We start from the raw sequence: 20,170 nt of genomic DNA, 5'->3' as shown, positions 1-20,170 counted from the left end.
ACCTTCAATTTAAAACCTAGGTTCTTCTTGGACCAGGGTCTTCTAAAGTTTTTTCTCCAGATCACTTGTTAATAGGCCCTTTGTAAAGAGCCCCTTTAAAAAAAAGTCTGCATTTATTGCAATTTAATAGTAGACAATATACAAATACATTTATTTTATTCAGTCATCGGACTTGTTGCTCTTTGCATAAAGAAAATGTGGACTCAGGTAACCATTTGAAGAATTAGTTTCAGATTCACAGCCCAGAGTGTTACGGAATAAGTAAAGATATAAGGGGAATTTTATCAGTGCTCTGTATTTAGTGTGATAATTTGCAGCATATAATTTTCTTAGCGACTATAATGGAACGTCATTGCATCTGGTCATTTTAAGTCTAAGTTTCTGCCTGAAATATTTCTGCGATGTACTTATTTTTCAGCCCTTCTTATTTCTTGTTTTGTCAAACAGCTGCCTATGGTACAACCACTTTGATTCAAAAAGAATCAACAAAAGAAAATAACCTTTCAATGTTTCCATTAGTTCAGTTCCACTTTAAAATCAAATAGAAGGCAGGAGAACATGAGTTTCTGGAGTATAGAGTAGATAGGCTTTCACAAGAAGAATGGCTTGTACTCTAGACATACTCTTCCAATATAACTTGATATAGTTACTCGTTTATTAATGGAAGGGCTTCTGTGCGTTGCTTGGCAGCCTCATCCATCAGCAAAAGGTTGATGGCTCATTTATTCATGGTTAGACTCACATGTATGTGGACTTAGGCTGTTCCTTACATTTTTTATTGACTTGCTCTAAACACATTACACAAGACATTTTAATTTATTGGCCAATGGCCACTATGCTTTTAACAATAATGAAACCGTAATCTTTGCTTTATGTTTATTCTGTTCTATTTCATTCTCTGGCAGTAATATTTTTTTGTGTCTTTACGTTCCTTTATGTTCCCTTCTGTAACTTAAATTCTAAGACGAGTATAATTGAGGCAGTTCATTAATAGTTAAGCTGGTTGTAAATGAGTTAGTCTTTGATTATGGAGCTGAACAGAATAGTCACAGGTTCACAGGGGCTAATTTCTCAGGCAACAATAGGAGACACTTCATGCATTGAGGTTGATTCACAAAATGTTCTCAAGAATTATCTCAACCTTATCTGTCTATCTCATAATTTATCTCTTATTATTGGTATTAACTTATCATTTATCTCTCCTTATCTGTTTATCTCATGAATTAACTCTCCTTATATTTAAGGTAAAGTATAAGTAAGGAGAGATAATTCATGAGAAACATTTTGTGAATCAACCTTATAACCTTATAGGAAGCTTTGTGCATGACATACCATGTAACCCCATCAAGGCAGTACCAACTAGTACTTAAAGCTTCAAGGTATGTTCTGTAATTTACTGAAGACATACTCAAGCTGTTGGTGGGAAGTCTGACTTTGCTTTAAATCCAGATGAGTGCATTGATACGTGGCATGTACCATAATTAAAAAAAAACTCATTACAACGGCTTTCAAAGTTCCAGAGGTCCATGGCATTCGGAAACACTGCTAATAACCAAGTTTTGCTCCTCTCTGTTCTGTAGCAGAGCAGATAAAGCTCAAGAAATGGAAACATATGGTTTTACTTCTTCCAGCCCCTTGTAGTCTTGAATGTCCCTCACTGTTCTCCAGGTTCCCTCTGTTGATCTGTTTTTATCTACAGTAAAGTCTGTATGTAGAATAAGTTGTGCACTAGTGAGCATGTGCTGACCCACCTCCTCCAGCACGCCTCCTTAACCACTTGCCGACCAAGTGATTTCCCATTGATCTGTCATCTCTTCAGCCCCCAGCACAGATCGTATTGCAGGCAGGGTGATCAGACTTCCCCCCCCCCCCTTTTTTCCCCACTAGGGGGATGTCCTGCTGGGGGGGTCTGATCGTCGCCGCTCTGCTGTGCCTTGCGGGGGGGGGCTCCTCAAAGCCGCCCTCTGCATCGCTATTCCCCCCTCCCTCTCCTTCCCTCCCTCTCCCTGGCTCTGTGGGCGGTACAGGACGGCGATAGGCTTCAGCCTATCAGACGGCGGCGATCCCTGGCCTATCAGAGGCCGGGGATCGCCGATCTCCTTTACGGCGCTGCTGCAGCTGCAGCGCCGTACAGTGTAAACACCGGGGATTTCTTCCCCGTGTGTTTACATTTCGCCTGTGAGCCGCGGTCGGAGGCTCGGAGGCAGTTCACGGAGACACCCTCCGTGAACTGACATGGAACGGACGCTCAAACGAACCACAGACAACCAGTTTACGCCAATCGGCGTTAGCTGGTCGTCAAGAGGTTAAATGTGTCCTCCATGTCCAGGATCATTCTGTGCTTGCACAGTTCACTGAGACTCATAACGCTTCTGTCCACATGAGTATGTTCAAGGAGGCATGCTGCTGGGTCAATGCAAGTGCAGTATTGTGTGACCCAGCCAACAGACATACTTTACCGGGGACCGAAAGCAGATCAACAGAAGGAAAAGGGAGGGCAATGAGTGACCTTCAAGAACACAGGGGGCTGAAATAAGCCCCAGGTACATAGAACCATACTTTTTAAACTTGTCACAGTATTCCTTTAAGATAGGACTAACATCAATCATTCAAGTACCGTATTGATTGGACTATAAGATGCACTTTTCTACCCCAAAAGTGGGGAGAAAAAAATCACTACATCTTATATTCTGGATGTAGGGAGTCCACGACTTTCAAACGCCCACTGATACAAATGCCCGCTGCTCCACTGCAATGTTGGGAGCTTCCTGTATCCCTTTATTGTCCTCCTCCATGCCACCCTGTTTCCTCCTTTGTCTCTGTGTCCTTATGCATTCGCCCCCCCCCCCCATGCATAGTTAAAAGCAGTAGAAACTGATCAAGTGTTTCACTGAGGGCATCCACCCTTTCCCTCACCGTTCCCCTAGTGCTAGATTTTCCTGATCCTGTCATTACATGTGACCAGCACTTGGAAAACATTGAGGGAGAGGAGAAGACCCTGATTACCACAGGTGTCCTCAGATCAGGTGAGACACTGCACGGGGGAGGAGGGGAGCGGAGGAGTGGGGGAGGACACAGGGAACAAAGGGGGGCATAGGAAGACACAAGGGGGACAGAGGTGGATACATATGGGCACAGGAGGAGACTATGGGACAGAGAAGGCCAGAGGGGGGCACAAGAGATACAAGGAGGACATAATAATTGGGGGTACAACATCCACCATGGATGCAGCAGGTTTAGTATATTTTTTCCCTGCTTTCTGTCCTCTAAACCTAGGTGCATCTTATAGTCAGGAACATCTTATAGTTCAAAAAATACGGTATATATTATTATTAATTAAAGCCCCATTTCAACACATTTTAATAACACTGTACAAGTACAGCTCTTTTTGGTTCATAATACCCTCCTCTCCCAACCTGGTTTAAAAGAGATTGCAAGGAGCTGAACAAAAACATAGCATAAGGTACCTGTACTGGCTGTATTTAAAACTGTATTAAACAATTATTTATTAAATACACAACTGGATTAATTGTTTTAATATTCTCCTGAAATTCAGCTCAAGCATAGGTGCATTCATCTTTTATTTTTAAAGATCATACAACAGACAGGCACTCTAAAAACATTAAAATACTTTGCAAAAAAATAAAAAATACTGCATATTTTAAACAAACTGTTTCATTTGTAAATGAAGTTACATGAACTCTAGTGGATATGCAGTAAAAGTGGAAACTCGCTAATGCCTGAAGGCACATAGAGAAAATTGCTTCTATTGACTAAGTATTATTTTCATGTAATAAATAATCAGTTAAATGGTTTGCTTATACAGTCTCATTATTCTAGCGCCTTACTATAATCTCATTTGCATACGATAGGCAACCTTTCCTACTTTGTCCTTCAAGTCTTGTAAGCATGACATGATACGAAAGGGTAATGGTATTACTTCCATTGAAAAAAAATGTAAATTAAAAATTTAGACTACTAAGGGGCCACTTAATAAATGTGACATGCTTCCTAAGTTTTCTATTCTTTTAGTTTTATATATTATGTCACTTTGCAAGGCCAATTCTCAAGATCTCCAAAAGATTTATGGTCTGCATTTGTATTTATATTCATTTAAAGGAAACCTGGAATAGGAAAGATTTTATGTTTACCCAAGGCTTCCCCCATGAGTACCGCTGCGTCCCTCGCTGTCCTCCCAGATGGCTCTGTTTGACCACAATCAGCTCTGTTAATCTGGCTTGGTAATGCCAGTCGCAGAAGAGCCCAACTGACGCAACTGAGCAAGTTACAAGGGGTTGATTGCGGCCAAATGGAGGCACTCAGGAGGACTGCGAGGGATGCAGCAGAGCCCCATAGTTTTGCAAATTTTTGCGGTAATATTTGTGAACGCATTTGCAAACGCAAAATCGTGATGTTCAGCAAACATTAATTATTACCAATACTGCAGTATTGAAAAATACAAGTACATTAAAAGCCATTTAGCGCACACAAACTGGATCAATATATTCACATCCATCATCATGTCTGATGGGGAATTGATTCAGGAACCAACTCCTCTGATACCCTTTCCCAAAAACCTTCAATTGTACATCATATAATCTATCCCTACAGCCCTAAAAAAATGAAAATGAAAAGAAATATGAAGAGCTAGAAAGGGAGAAGTAAAGAAAGCACAGAGGCGTGGAGGGTCCATGACTCTTGTGGTGTTAGAGGATCCTCTCATTTTATTTTCTCATCCAGGTGTATATCAAGGTGTCATTATATTATAATATATGGATACTGGGGTAGTATATAGGATCCCCAGGTTTTAAAATTATGTCTATAACTAAGGCCCAGTTTTTAAAACTATACAATAGAGACTTAGTTATCTGGCACCAATGGGGATCAGCTGATGCCAGATAAGTAGGCTTTCTGGTTGCTTGCGACTTGATGTGAAAAATAGGCCTAACTAATACCTTACTATACAACACTATATATACATACTATGAACTCTGTATTAAATGTTAAAATACAGTAGCTGAAAGTATATTAACCCTGGGGGAGCTGTGGAACCCAGTTTCAAGCACAGCAGAGCCCGCAAATAGCCTAAGAAGTTGGCCTTCACCCCTATGAGTACTGGCTAGTTGTGTTAGGTAGTTGAGACGCCTGGTTAGTTAAATTCCGGATAACCAGGACTATAATGTATATATGTCCAATTAGTTATTTAACAGCTTCTAGCGGCTTTGTTGCCGAGCTTGGTAAAATATTATGAACCACCTTGACAAGGAGTTTGCTGAAGGAAGGTCCATGCTGTCTTGGAGCTGGAAAACTCATTTAATGACATAACTGAGTTATTTCACACCCTAAAACAGTTTTAGTTCACATTACCAATCTTTCCCCTTCATAACCACTTAAGTACCAGCGGTCTCTGCCCCCTTAAGGACCAGAGAGCGCTGGTACAGAAACGGCGGAAACCCGACGATCGCCGCACATACCTGCTGAAACCGCCATCACTGCCACATGTCGGGAATCTGGGCAACTCAGTCTGCCATCTCTATGACGGCAGAGTTCCTGTGAGCCAGTTAGGAGCCTTTTTCATTGGCTCCTGGCCCTGTCTTTCAATGTAAGCCAAAGGGAGTTGCTTACATTGAAAGACAGGGCCAGGAGCCAATTAAATCGGCTCCTGACCCACTCACAGGGCTCTGCCATCATAGAGACAGGCAGAGCAAGTGAGCTGTGGTGGGAGACGGCAGGAATTCAGCGGCGAGACCAGTGGCGAGACCAGCGGGAGCAATGAAAACGGCAGATGCACGCAGCGGTGGTGAGTTGAAATCTACGCCCTGGCAGCCAGATAGCCATCAAAACAGGGCGTACATTTCAATTATCTTGTTCCATAAGTAGATAAATAGTAGCAAAAAAAATGCTGTACCATGTTAGCCAAACAAATTATGTAGGTAGAAAAAAAAAGTTCTGTAAAAGTAATACTTTTGAATGGCTAACTAATAAAGTGAAATTATGCAAGCTTTCAGGCATGTAATCCCTAACTGTCATCTTCATGTTTACTATTTCCCTGCATCAGTGTTTTACTTCATCTATCATCTGGAAATATGCTTCAAGAAGAGAACTAGATACCTGAAAGCTTGCATAATCTCTATCAGTTAGCCATTAAAAGGTATTACTTTTACAGAACCTTATTTTTTTTACCTACCCTTTAGAAATAAACACAGCATCCTTTTGTATGACAATATTTTTGGTCTTTTGCCATTTGTTGTATTTGATTGTCTCTCTAGAAATTTCATTACAGCCCTCAAAACTCACACCTTTTCACTCTGGCCTACTACCCCTCACAAGTGCTCTAAACCTACAGCTGAACTCTGGTCCCATACCATTCGTGTCCTTACCTCTCCCTCTAGATTGTAAGCCTTTGGGCAGGGTCCTCCTCCTTTTGTGTCCTACCTGATCTTGCACCTCCATTACTGTGAACCCATGCTATGCATCTGAGTGAACCTAACTTGCCTAATCTCCATGCTCCATCCAGTGACTGACTAAGCATTACCTGGTACTCATACTAGGGTGTGTGATCTGGTTTTCTTGTATACTGTATTGTCATATTGCTGTATCTCACCCCTAAATATTGTCTGTAACCTAAATTAATGTTCAGCGCTGCATAATATGTTGGCGATTTATAAATACAATAAATAAATAAATAATAAATAATTACATAATATAACAATGTCCCTATTTTTCTAAGTTTTATATTAAGTACTCAGTGTCGCTTCTCAGTCAAAATCTCTAACCTAAAGGTTACCCTACCAATTCAATGTATCAAATTTTAACAAGGACCTCAGAACGCTCTCGCAAGTAAATTTTTCTTTAATCAGACTGTCACTTAATTATATCGATCTCTGCTTCCGACCAGAATGGAACAGAATAGGTAAATAGATGTACAAATGCAAGAGCAGGAAATCGTTAATTAACAGCTAATGTTTTATTAGCGCGGTACAATTAATTAGCAGAAAACATGAGAGTGAATTATGAGAATAAAGGGTAATAGCAATCCAATTGTGAACCTATGTTACCATATTGTATCAGCTCTCACTAGCTGCTTAAGATGTAATTGTGTTGTATCTTAAGACTCACCATGTGTAATGTATTCTATCTTGTATTTTTTTCCTTGTGAAATCAATAGGAGGCAGACATTTCCCAAGGTGAAAATATAGATTAAAGTGGAAAACACAGGCTGGGAGATCTTTTAGTTACGATGTTAACGCCTTAGTGACTTTAGGTGTCAGCATTGTGGCCCGAATGCTGCAGATGCGCTTATATAGCCCAACTGAAGGAAAAAAAAATCTTTGCATTATCTTTTATGCTTGTGCATTGGTTTGGACATTGTATTGCTGATAAAACATCAAGACACAATGTAGGACGGCTGCAGAGCTAGAATGACATGGTTTCAGAGCAGTTGGATAACACAATACCCAATTCACCCATATTGATTTTTTCACATAAGTGCTTGTATAGGACATAACATGCTGCCTAGATTATTCTAGCCAGTGCCTGAGTCACAATAAGCCCTGGAAGGGAAAGGTTCCCAGCTGCATAAACAACCACAGCCTGCTCACTGATATCATACAGGCACCACTCAGCTGTAATAACCTTGACGGAAAATATTTGGAGACGTAGCTACAGTACATCGAAAATCTAAAGTTTGCCGTGCGCAGTGCACCCTTGTTGTGGATTAATCAGCAGACCTTTAAATGAATCTGTCAACAAGAGCGCAAAGACATGTAGCAGCTAACTAATTTCAGAAAGTATCATGTTTTTGCTCACTGGTGTTACAGTGTGTGATGGGTCCCCTATAACAAAAGTATTACAGTGCCCCACCTCTTGCCAACGGGCCAGGGAATTGTTCAATGACTTTGTTCTAATAAAAACCTGCACCTCTCTAACCGATTAAGTAACATAGTACAGGATACATATTATTCTCATCACATTACATGGAGATGTCCATAGTATGTTTGCATCTATTTCATTCAAACATGCTAATGCTAACTGAATAAGGGCTGTGAAGTGCTCCTGTTGGTGCCCTTCACAGTCTTGGGCCCTTCTCACCTCCCTAAAGACCAGGCCATTTTTCAAGAAATAGGCCGCTGCACCTTAAGGCCTTGCTGCAGGGCTGCACAATTCACCCACAGCGTGTTTTTTTTATATTATTATAAATATTGTTTTATTTATTTACTATTAAATTTGTGTATTTAAAAAAAAAAGATTTTCTTCCCCATTCCCTACCTCCCCCCGCCAGCCAATCCCCGTGATCAGCTGTCATAGGCTTCGGCCTATAAACAGCCATTCACCTCTGAGCCACTGGAGGGGACAGCCGTGTCAAACGGCTGTCCCCAGTACAGCGCTGCCTTAGATCGCCGCGCTGTATGGTGTAATTAGACGACGTCTAACAGTCTCCTAGCAGCAATAACCAAGTGGAAATGCACGCACATCAGCGCGCATGATCTCCTGCAAAACAGGCCCCAATTGGCGTTAGGTGGGCCTGGGGCTGCCGCTGCGGCCTCGGCCTTCTGCGTGACGCGGTCGGCAACCAGTTAAGTAAAGTCAATTACCAAAAACTTGATCTTTGCAGAAAGCAAAAATCATATGAAAAACTGTTTTTGTTTATAACAACATTTATTGACAAAATCATAAAGTAATACAACCAACGTATCACATAACGCAAAAATTATATTGATATGCCCCAAATGGTAATAACCATTCATAGTACAGAATAAAGTTAGTTACAAGGCAAAACCATGAACAAAAATGAAGAAAAACAAATGGAAATCAATGAACAAACTTTCTCTATAACTGTTCCCTTTTCAAAATGGATCTCCACGGTGTATTCAAGATCCCTGCAGTATCCCACCATGTTGCTACAAAGAAAGATGCAAGACAAAACCGCCATTCCTGCTTCAAACTGACAATAAAGATGTATGCCATGGTAATAAGTAGCAGCAGGTTCACAGAAGTTTTTGGATTTATAGCTAACATAACCAGGTCTCCATAACCTCATTATGCATATTGTAGTTATATAGCTAGGAAAAATAGAACTTATATGGCAAGCACTAAAATAGCAATCCTGTCAAAACATATCCAAAGACAGAAAGTATACCGTATACATAGTATACCAGGACCAAGTGAGGGAGCACGTGGTGCACATAGCATATGTCATTGGAGATGGACATGGTCTGTATAAAAAGTATGCTTCAGTGGCTCTGTTAACGTATATGTTATGCGGTAACTCCCTGCATGCATTGCAATGGGACACTAGTTTGTTGGATCCTAACACACCACATGAGCTCTGAACTTTGGATAAAATTACTATTGCAGTGAAACTTTCTACGTTAAAGGACCACTATCGTGAAAAAAGTAGGCAGTTAAAATCTGACAGAACCGACAGGTTTTGGGCCAGTTCATCTCCTCATGGGGGATTCTTAGAGATTTCTTTGTTTTCAACAGCATTTCCTAAACAGCAGTTTAACTGCCAAAATAGTAAGATACCAGCCAGCCTCCCTAATCACTTGCACACTATTTTGTCAGTTACACTTTGCAACTGCAGTTCAGGAAACACTGTTGAAAACAAAGAAAACCCTGAGAATCCCCCATGAGGAGATGGACTGGCCCAAAACCTGTCGGTTCTGTCAGATTTTAACTGCCTACTTTTTTCATGATAGTAGTCCTTTAAGATGCCCCCCTAAAGTTACACTGCTACATACTTCAATGACAGTAGCCTTATTGTAATTTTAAATAGCGCAACAATTCGAATTTTTTCTTAAACCACGTTCACAGTGGTGCAGTGTAATGGTTGCTTTGTAATTTGCTTACCGCACTGTAATACCCCAGTAGAAGTGACGCATACTTTTCATTGGCTAATATGCATCCCCGCTGTAACGAGCATAACGTGCGTCTCCGCTGTCCTTGTATGTTGCGTTGCTGCTGCACAGGGTGTGCAGTGTAATGGCTGCTTTGTAATTTGCTTACCACACTGCAATACCCCACCTGTGCAACGTTGTGATATAATGGGTCGCAGTATGGCAACACACTGCATGCAGTGCATCACCAGTAAACACACCCGTTAACAGTAGAAGTGAAGCATACTTTTCATTGGCAAACATGCATCCCCGCTGTAATGAGCATAACATGCGTCCCCCGCTGCCCTTGTATGTTGCGTTGCTGCTGCACAGGGAGTGCAGTGCAATGACTACTGTGAATGTGGCATTAGAGTGGTATTAGAATGTACTTGCTAAAACTTTGATGAAAATCTCTGCTGGTTAACCTATTTGAAACTAAACAAACATTGATATATCATTGACAAATAGTGGACAAGGGTAAAAAAAAGGAAGCTTCAATGCTCAAACAGGAAATAATGTTGTCACTTCCTGGTTGTGTAATAGGATAGAGATTTGTGAATCACAAGACTGGCGAAACAGAATTATAAATTCTTTTGGCAAGTACAAATATTCACTTGAGCGTATTATAACTTTGCATTTAGCTGCCTGCCTGGAGATCAACTTTAATATGATTTATCCATGTTTTTTGTGTTAACTGAAGTTCACTCTGTAACAGCAGGGTTACTCAATGCAAGGCAAAGTTCACACGCTGAACTTATTTAAAGAATTGTAGGAAAAAAAATTACCATTCAAGTGTCACTGGTTGCTGTGCATTACAACTCATTTGGCAGCACAGAACCGTTTAATGGAATAAGCCTGCTGAAAAGCTTTAATCCCCAGTGTCACTAAGTAGTAAAATAGCTGATATGATGATAATTTTGCTTTGTTATTATGTGACTTATTAGTTAGATGAAAGATTCACTTTTGGTAGCATAACAATAAAACCATATAGCCATGTTGCTGTTTCAATAAGGACGAGTCTTTGGGGATTTTCTGATGTTCAGTGTTTTACGAACCAGTGAAGTGAAAACAATTATTTCTGCTTTATTTAGGCCTCTGCTATGGTTGTGGAGAAAGGGGGGTCCTTTTAACACTGTTTCTGGCAGACTGACCTGCAGCTAAGCAGCTAGACGGCAAGCTGATCCTGCCTCTGTCAGGCAACGGGTTAAGGAATGGAAATTCCATTAAGATGCCTATTCTCAAAGCATTCAAACCCGCAGAACATACAGCTGCAAAGCTGCAAGTTAATGGCTTAGGATCCTTCATCCACTTAGGCAGGAACAATACTCTAAGAATTAGATGCTGAGCAGCATGGAAAATGATAGGTTGTTAATAAATAGATTTTGGGATTTGCCGGGATCTTTCAGATAAGCTAGAGTGGCAGTCCAAACGTTGCTTAACGCCTTACTCTGCTCTACAAATGCTTCAAAATTTAAAGGAGATTTTAAAAATGTTCTGTTACAATGAAGGTCTTTAATTTTTGATTTCTTTATTTATAAGCACAACCTCGGAGGGAAAATATGTTTTGCAACAAAAGGTGCATACTTCATATACATAGAACATTAGTCTCCAGTATTAAGTAAAACAGTGCATCCTTTCCTTCTGGTTACCTGCACTTCCTCTACAGGGAAAGATAGGGGTTAAAGCCAATCGATCTGTCAATCAAAGGTGCTACTCTTCCAGCTTTCCTAACCCTAACCAGTGGGAAATGTAATGAAGAGGAAAAATGATGCCATGACCATGTTTGACATGGATCACTCATCATTTTCCTCCTAGGGATGGTCGGAATTGCCAATCTAAATCCAATGAAATTTCCGAAATTCCATGTGGTATTCTGAATGAATTTCAAATTTTGTGAATTTTGAGTCTACATTATTATTGATTTATAAGGCGCCAACATATTCCGTGGTGCACAGAGACTAATTATGGTTAATGGAATCTGCAAAAATACGTTTTACATGGAATTTCTGCATTTGTGTACAGAATTTTCTCATTCTTGAACATTGAGCATGCAAAGTAGACATTTATTTGTTATTTATGTATTGCACTAATGTAACTTCACATTACAACCCATATGCAATTCACTTGTTCCCCTGAGTTTTCTCCCAGGGGATAATTTTTCAACTTGTTTTTTAAATAACTTTTCAGCACTTTGCAACTGAAAAGTACCAAAAGTAGGTGATAAAAGCACTGTCAAAATTATTTTTAGCATTTTTTTTTTATCGCTAGCGGTTTAAAAGGCACTTTATTGATGAGATGTGAAAATATCGCTATAAAATAGGAGAAAACTCAGAAGAAAAAGGTAATTGCATATGGGCCTATGTGTTTGAATTCAGCGAGTTGCACTTTGAACTCGAAATTGTGAAATTCTGATATGAAAGTCAGAATTTGGAATCACGGAAATAAATGTGTTCATCCCTAATTCTAACAACTTGTCACTTGGTGGAGCAGCACTGGGTCAAGCAAATCTGAAGATCGATAAGAAGTATATATGTACAAAAGATGTAAGTTTAATGTTCAACTCCAGGATTTATTTTTTTTGTCACTACCTCCTCACCCCCCACTCCAAGTACCTGACATTAAGAGAGGTCCTTTCCTCTTCCCAAAACCCCTACTCATTGTCAAACTTTGGGGTGAAATCACTGCTCCTCTCTGTTCCAGCTTGGCATCCAACTCTTTTACCACTACCTTCACTCTCTGGGCTGTACCTCCTCTGCATAAGAAAAAAAAAACAGGGAAAGTGTTCACTAGCAGGCCCATCTCACCTCCTCACACAACCTGCTCTGCTGCATTCTACATTGCATCACTGTGTTCTATGGCTAACTCCTTTCCCATAGGACGGAATGGTATAGCAGTTCAAGTGGCTTTATTAGGTAAGGTCAATGAGATGCAAATAATGAGTTGATGCAGTATTATGCAAACGTTGACTGTAAATTGATGCAGATTGAAAATAAACCGATCAAATCCCATCAATGTCGAATCAGTTGAATCAAATTTCAAGCTGCACAAGTATGCATACAGAATTTGTGTTTCATTGAACTATAGGGAACATTGGGAGGATGATTGAGAGGCACCATCCACCACTAACTCATTATGCTGCAAAAACATGTCAGATTGCCTCCACATGACAATGGGACATTGTTGGGGATGTTCAAAGTATGGAGGATTTTTTAAGAAGAGACTGGTATCTTTGAGATTTGGAGGAAGTCACCATCAAGAGATCGCTAAAAAATCTTTCCCATGCAATTTAATTGACCTGTGACATGATAAGATAGACATATGTATGTAAAGTGACAAGCATACAAATAAATAAGCGGTGTTCTTTTTCTTCTTTCTCTGCTAAAATAGTTATTATTCAGCCATGCAAATGTAAGTTTTTCTCCAGTCGGGACCCAGTAGTACAACGGAGTCACTTACTGATAAGGAATTACAGCCATAAAACACTTTCCGGGGAGAGAAGTTGGCTTCTGAGAGAAGGGGTTAGATAAAAAAAGTCAATAGTTCATATATTTTTGCACTCTGAGACATGGGATAGACTGCATCATTGAGCTGAGACAGAACAATAAATCAACTTTTTTAGTTTTTAAACATATTATAAAACTATGGGGTATCTAAAAGTCATTTTAAGGAGTAGAAGTATTGATAGAATTGTTTATTGTATCAGTTTATTTTCACTTAAAGGAGAACAAGCGCAAACAATTGTAAAATTTGAAATAATTAGATATAAAGGGCTCGATACACAAAGCGGTGCTAACCCAGTTAGCACGCCTAAAAGACTTTAGGCGTGACAACCATTGGACCACGCTGGTAAAAAGCCAGTTTAGGCGTGATAAGTTTAGGCGTGATAAGTTTAGATAAGTTTAGATCGTACGAAAAGTCCCGCACGCAAAGCAGCACCATTAAAGTCTATGCGAAGTGCACCAGAATTTGCCAGCGCAAAACTTTTGATCAGCTGTGCACTGCGGTGCTAACCCAGTTGGTGCTATAGTTATCACGCCTAAACTTATCACACCTAAACTTATCATGCCTAAACTTATCACGCCTAAACTTATCACACCTAAACTTATCACGCCTAAACTGAAACTATAAGTTACATTTTTCCTATGTCGCTGCTACTTATGCTGGGCATACACGGAGCATTTGCTCCTTAGCAATCGAGCCGCTGATGGCTCGATTGATAATATCCGACAGGTCCGATGACCCGCCGGATAGATTCTCCGCTCGATCCCCGCGGGCGGACAATAGCGGGGAATCAAGCGGAAGATAAAGAGCGCCAGCGGGGACGAGCCGGGATCGATCTGCGCTCACGCGGGGACGCGCCGGCATTGAGCCGCTGGCTCGATACTGGCGCATTATCGCTCCATGTATGCCCAGCATTACAGTAGGTAGTGAAAATCTGACAGATTTTGGACTAGTCTGTTTCCTCATAGGGGATTCTTTTTTTTACAAATGCACTTACTAAACAGCAAAATAGTGTGCAGACGAGTAGGGAACCCAGCCAGTACTTTGTATAGATCCTATCAAGGAAGAACTGTGAAAGCCCTGTAAAGAGATGGATTAGTCCAAAATATGTCAAATTTTTCAAATTTTTACTGACTACTATAAGTGACAGAAATATAGAGAAAAAATATTTTTGGTGCATTTCACACTGGTAGAAATGAACATTTTATTTGTATGCATTATAAATGTTACAATTTTTCACAATAGTGGTCCTTTAAGGTTTTACTTTAAGCATTTTATTTTAGTTTGTTGCCCAGAAATTCTGCTATAAGACAGCACATGAGGCCTGGGCTTTAGGGGTAAGGAGAGATACTGGACGACATGTCCAATAACTATGAAATGCTGTCTTTATTTTTCTGTATTCTCTCAATCATGCCTTCTACACATTCACCAACAAGAGATAAAAGAGTACGAACACCACAGACAATTATCCAAACATTTGTGGTTTGTGGGCCGAACTGTCATAAATATACAATCCCACTTTGCTTAAAAGAACACTTTCAAAGCAAGTGTTCTAAAATGACAATGTACAAATAATGTCAAAGTAGCAGCGTAAACAATTTCCTACTTTTCATGTTATATATAAGAGGTAAAAACTTTAATTTATTGAGTGTAGGATTTAGCTTTATTTGGAACACATCAATTGCAGAAGGGGTGTCTGCTACAATGCAGAACCAGTGTTGTATATCAGACTACAGAATATTTTTCTCTGAAAGCAAAAAAAAGTATGAAAAGCTGTGGTGTCACAGACAATTATAAATGTTTATAACAAGTTACATTTCCTCTGCTCTCTTCAGACACTTAAGTCAGAGACACAGGACACGGTAGCTGCAGCTGCTGAGAGCTTTCTCTCTCACATACACAGGATTAACAGATGATCGGCTTGATTCACTAAGACAAATAGCATGCCTTATCAGAGATAACACGCCTTATGAAAGTTAACACACCTTATCAGAGTAGCATAGCGAACTTATGCCTGCTAATTGGCAATGACGAGAGCTCCACTTGTCCTGCAGGTTCGTAGTGCTCGCTATGCTACTCTGATAAGGCATGCTAACTTTGATAAGGCATGCTATTTGTCTTAGTGAATCAAGCCTGAAGTGTGAGGGGAATTTCCCCTCCCCCCGGCTCATTCTGCTGTCAGTTTTGGTGTCAGTAAAGCGTGAAAGCATTTTGATAACAGTAAACAAAAAGGTTGTGTGAGAAAACGCGGAAAAGCCGCCGCGTGTGCTGACAGCAAGGCGGCTGATTCCGCGTCCGGCGCGGCAGTTTGCACGCAGAAGCATGCGTCTGGTACTGTGAGAGAACGTGGAAAAGCTGCCGCGTGTACTGATAGCAAGGCAGCTGGTTCCACCTCCAGTGCGGCGGTTTGCACGCAGCAGCATGCATCTGGTGTGGCTGGGTCTGTTAGTTCACACAGATTCAGGAATACGCGCACGCGCTGAGAGGCAGAACTTTTATGACGGCCAAGGGGGGAATCAGCTGACCAGGCTGGTCAGCTGACCTCAGAGCAAGTGGTTATTGGTCTATCACTCAGGGGTGGCGCCAGAGAGCGCTACTCTATATATAGTTACTGCTGGACAGTCACTAGTTGTCTGCCGTTGCGAACACTACGTGGAAGCACTCAGACCTTAGTCAGATCCCACAGTGTGTTTGAACCAGGAGGACCTGGGAATTCACACTGAGCCAGATTATTACTGTGTTATCATTCTGTTATACTTCAGACTAGTTCCAGGGTGTAGAGACCACGGACCTCACACCCAAGATTAGGGAACTTGTGTTATCATTCTGTTATACTTCAGACTAGTTCCAGGGTGTAGAGACCACGGACCTCACACCCAAGATTAGGGAACTTGTGTTACCATTCTGTTATACATCAGACTACTTCCAGGGTGTAGAGACCACGGACCTCACACCCAAGACTAGGCATTGTTTGATATCTGTTATGATCTATTGTTTTCCTGACTATCCATCCGCTCTCTGATTCGGTACCACGCACATCTGATTATCTGTTGCCAACCCTGCCTGCCTTGGATACCGAATCAGCCTTCTGTCTTTGTACTTTGTCTGTCCATGTGTTACCGACCTGGTTTGCCCGACCTCGAGAGCTATCTCTTCCCTTTAGGAGATAGTCTCCAGACCAGCTAGTGACATCCACCTTCAGGTGTCACTCACTCACTGGCCCTTCCTACCTTCAGTCTGAGACTCCACCCCTTGGAAGCTCTCAGGCTGCTGGAAGGTTCTCGTACTTCTCAAAGAGCAGTATTGCCCATACTGCCAAGGACCACCTGCTCATCAGGTGGGTTACTCAAAGTCATTACTGTTGCACCAAACACTCACGATATATTCAGGTGTCCAGAGGTTAGTAATATATCTGTATTATTGGTGATTCTGCAGATCACCCATAATCAGGTATATATCTGTATTCTTGGTGATACTGCAGATCACCAATAATCAGATTCTCTCTGTGTGCTGACACCGATCGTTACAGGTTGCCAGTAAAATGTTTACTCCTGTACTTAGCAGCACTTCCCAAACAATTCCTATCTCAATTAAAAAAAACATGTTAATCGACAGTGTTCCTTTAAAGTACCAACATAAGCCATGCAAGCTGACTGCCAATTGTGTGTTGCTTGCATGAATTCTGTGATGTTAACTCAGAGAATATTTCCTTAAAGAGAATCTGTATTGTTAAAATCACACAAAAGTAAACATACCAGTGTGTTAGGGGACATCTCCTATTACCCTCTGTCACAATTTTGCCGCTCCCCGCCGCATTAAAAGTAGTCAAAAACAGTTTTAAAAATGTTGTTTGTAAACAAACAAAATGCCACCAAAACAGGAAGTAGGTTGATGTACAGTATGTCCACACATAGAAAATACATCCATACACAAGCAGGCTGTATACATCCTTCCTTTTGAATCTCAAGAGATCATTTGTCTGATTCTTTCCCCCTCCATCTCACTGAAGAATTACAAGCTGATTGTTTGTTTACTCTTGCAGACAGCTCTGCCCAGTTGTCTGTAATTCTGCAGTATGTGACTCATTAGTATGTGAACAGAGGTTATCCAGCTTGTAAAAGATAAGAGAGCAGACAAAAGCTGGCTAATGTAAATAACACACACACACACAGGGGAGTGTGCATAGAGGGGGCATGCATAGCAGATCACACTGAAGAGTTGGCAGCCTTCCAGACACAGGATGACAAGTCCGACAGGGGAAAGATAAGCTGATTTATTACAGAGATGGTGATAGTATAAAGTGCTGCAATAAGCCAGAGCACATTATAATAGGTTTAGGAACCTGTAGGATGGTAGAAAACACATTGACATTTTTGTTACAGAGTCCCTTTAAGTACAGATTCCAGTTCTTTTGAAGGGACAGAATGTATTGATTTATAAGTTTGAATAAATACATGTACTATTTAAAGCACAATATCAATATCAAAACATAGGAAAAAGAAAACGAACATATAACAAATTAATAGACAACCAGATAATATCTTCTATAGAATCTAAATATCACAACATGCACAAGTTATACTAATTTAGGCTGATAAAATCCAATGAAAATAAAAGTGAAAATTAAGTGAGTTGCATTTCATAGCTGCTCAGTGAATGAACACTTTCAAACTATGATCCAGCAGAAACACTTGGAAGATGGGAGGGGTGGGTCCAAGGTCAAACTTCAGAAGAATTGCCACGTTTACATATTATTTCTGCAGGCTGTGTCTCTAAAAATACTTATCCTTTGGAAATGCGTTTTTTACCAAATATAACCTCTAACCATTTTTTAAAACCTATAATTAGTAGTTTAAATCATGCAGCTTAGTTTAAATTGCCCAAGTTTGTGATATGTGTGCCTTAAATGGTAATGTCCCTTATGTCATTGTGTATAAGGCCCGGTTCACATTAGCGTTCCAGGTCCGTCTTCCCTGGACTCGGAACGCTCCGTACACAGCGGATGGTGAATGGATACATTGTTAATCAAGGTATCCATTCACACTCGTGCGACCGTCCGGATCCGATCCGGGAACGCAGCTCCGGGACGATCCGGCTTTTTTTCCAACATGCTCCATTTTTCAGTCCGTCCCGGTGCGGCTGCGGACCCGGGCCGGATCCTGACCCTAACATGCGGCCATGCTGTACAATGAGAAACGGATGTTTCTCATCACACTGGCAATAAGACCGGATGCTTCCAGCACTGGTCCTATGTCACTTGGGGGGCCCGGACTACACGCCGGTATCCCCCATGCTTGCGGTTCCTTTCTGGCACTGCAATGCATCTAGTTCCGGCTACTTTATTGTAGCCGGAACTGATACATTCCAGATCCGCAACTGGTGGCAACTTGTGGCCACCGCAGAGACCCGTACGGTCTCTTTGCGGCCCCCGGACCCGGACCCCCGGACACTTGCGGATTCGAATCTAAACTGTTATTAAAATTATACTTTCATTGCAGCCGTAACAGATTTTATAAAATTTTATTTAAGGTTAGATTTCACTTTGCAATTCTGTAATTTGTACATCTGATAGGTCACTGCTACTGATCAAATGCAGTGATTGGCCCAATGATGGTGCTGTAGTCCTGTCCATGAGACCATCAGCAAAAGCAGTGGGCAGTGGGCAGCTGTGATTGGCCGGTCTGGTGCCAGCACCCCTGCCTGACTTGTCATGAGCCAAAGCTTCCCGTGTGGCTGGCCAAGGTGACAGCGAGTGTAGTGTACACACGGACCTCTTGGATCTCTCGCCGGTGATACGGTTTTAGCATGCCTCGATAAGAGGCATATATCAACACCACACTGGCTCTTCCTCTGTGGATTGTGGTAATGTACCGATCAGGCACCCTGCCATGTCATCCTGGATGACAGGACCAGTGCCCGATCTGCACTGCACCACTCTGTCCATGCTTGCCTGGCTTTTCCTCCGCTAGGGCTTACTATCGGGGGAGGGCTTACATTTTGGGCAGGTTCAAAATTGCAGCTAGGGCTTATTTTGGCGGAAACACCGTATGCTAAACTTAAAGTACAGGCATGTTTCGTGAACACAACCCTGACCTAAACTGATAGCTACCTGTACGGATAGCTATTAAGAAAAATACTTTCTTTCACTTCCCTTTAGAATGTAACCTTTTAGTGCCCTGTCCAAGTTATCTCATTTTAGATAACTTGGGCAGGGCTGTGTCTGCTGGCTAATGCAGCCAAATACAGAGCGAATAGCCCCACACGACCGAATTATAAGGTTAAAATGCGTTGTCTACAATAAAACCGTCTTCATTGGAGGTAAGACATCTCTTTTCTATAATACTGTACAGTAAGTACAGTCAGACTCACTATTATAATCCAATTGGGTGCCTCCCCAAATTGTTTAGACAATTCTTTTAGGATCGGCTCACCTCTTCCATCACCAAGCGGCGCTTTAATGCTGATTCTGGGAATGAAACAGGAGAGCGAATCGTGCATCTGGATCAAGTGAATATCAATGGCCCCCTATGCCACTCTGCAGTTAGGTAGTGGTGGTGGTGGTGGGGGCTCTGCAGTGCAAATGAAAAAAAGGCAGTCACAAGGTTAATAGAGTTCAGATTATGCATGTGAAATACTACTATTGCCAATTATTATTATTTTAATGGTAAGCGATTGTTTAACTTATGCAATATTTAATTAACACGACTACGCCTAGGAACACAAGCCCAGTGCAAATTGAGAACTCCTTTTTTTTCTCCCTTATACATTTTGGCTGATGTTAAATATTGTTG

The 20,170-nt window shown here is 41.2% G+C and overlaps 1 long non-coding RNA gene across 2 annotated transcripts in view; it reads right to left on the bottom strand.

The window, feature by feature from the left end:
• LOC137528310 (uncharacterized) overlaps window positions 1–20,170 on the bottom strand; it is a 48,995-nt gene that overhangs the window by 8,811 nt on the left and 20,014 nt on the right. Inside the window, exons 2-3 of one of the 2 annotated variants that reach the window (XR_011023359.1) lie at window positions 19,811–19,948; window positions 12,491–12,630 (exon numbers count right to left, since the gene is read on the bottom strand). This is a non-coding gene — a long non-coding RNA (uncharacterized lncRNA). Of the gene's footprint in view, window positions 1–12,490; window positions 12,631–19,748; window positions 19,949–20,170 lie in introns of both variants that reach the window. The other variant, XR_011023358.1, reaches the window with a different exon arrangement.

Source organism: Hyperolius riggenbachi, chromosome 8 (assembly GCF_040937935.1).
Source record: "Hyperolius riggenbachi isolate aHypRig1 chromosome 8, aHypRig1.pri, whole genome shotgun sequence".
NCBI classification, from domain to species: domain Eukaryota; kingdom Metazoa; phylum Chordata; class Amphibia; order Anura; family Hyperoliidae; genus Hyperolius; species Hyperolius riggenbachi.
Note: the sequence above shows the minus strand (reverse complement) of the source record. Positions and strands in the feature narration are given on the sequence as shown.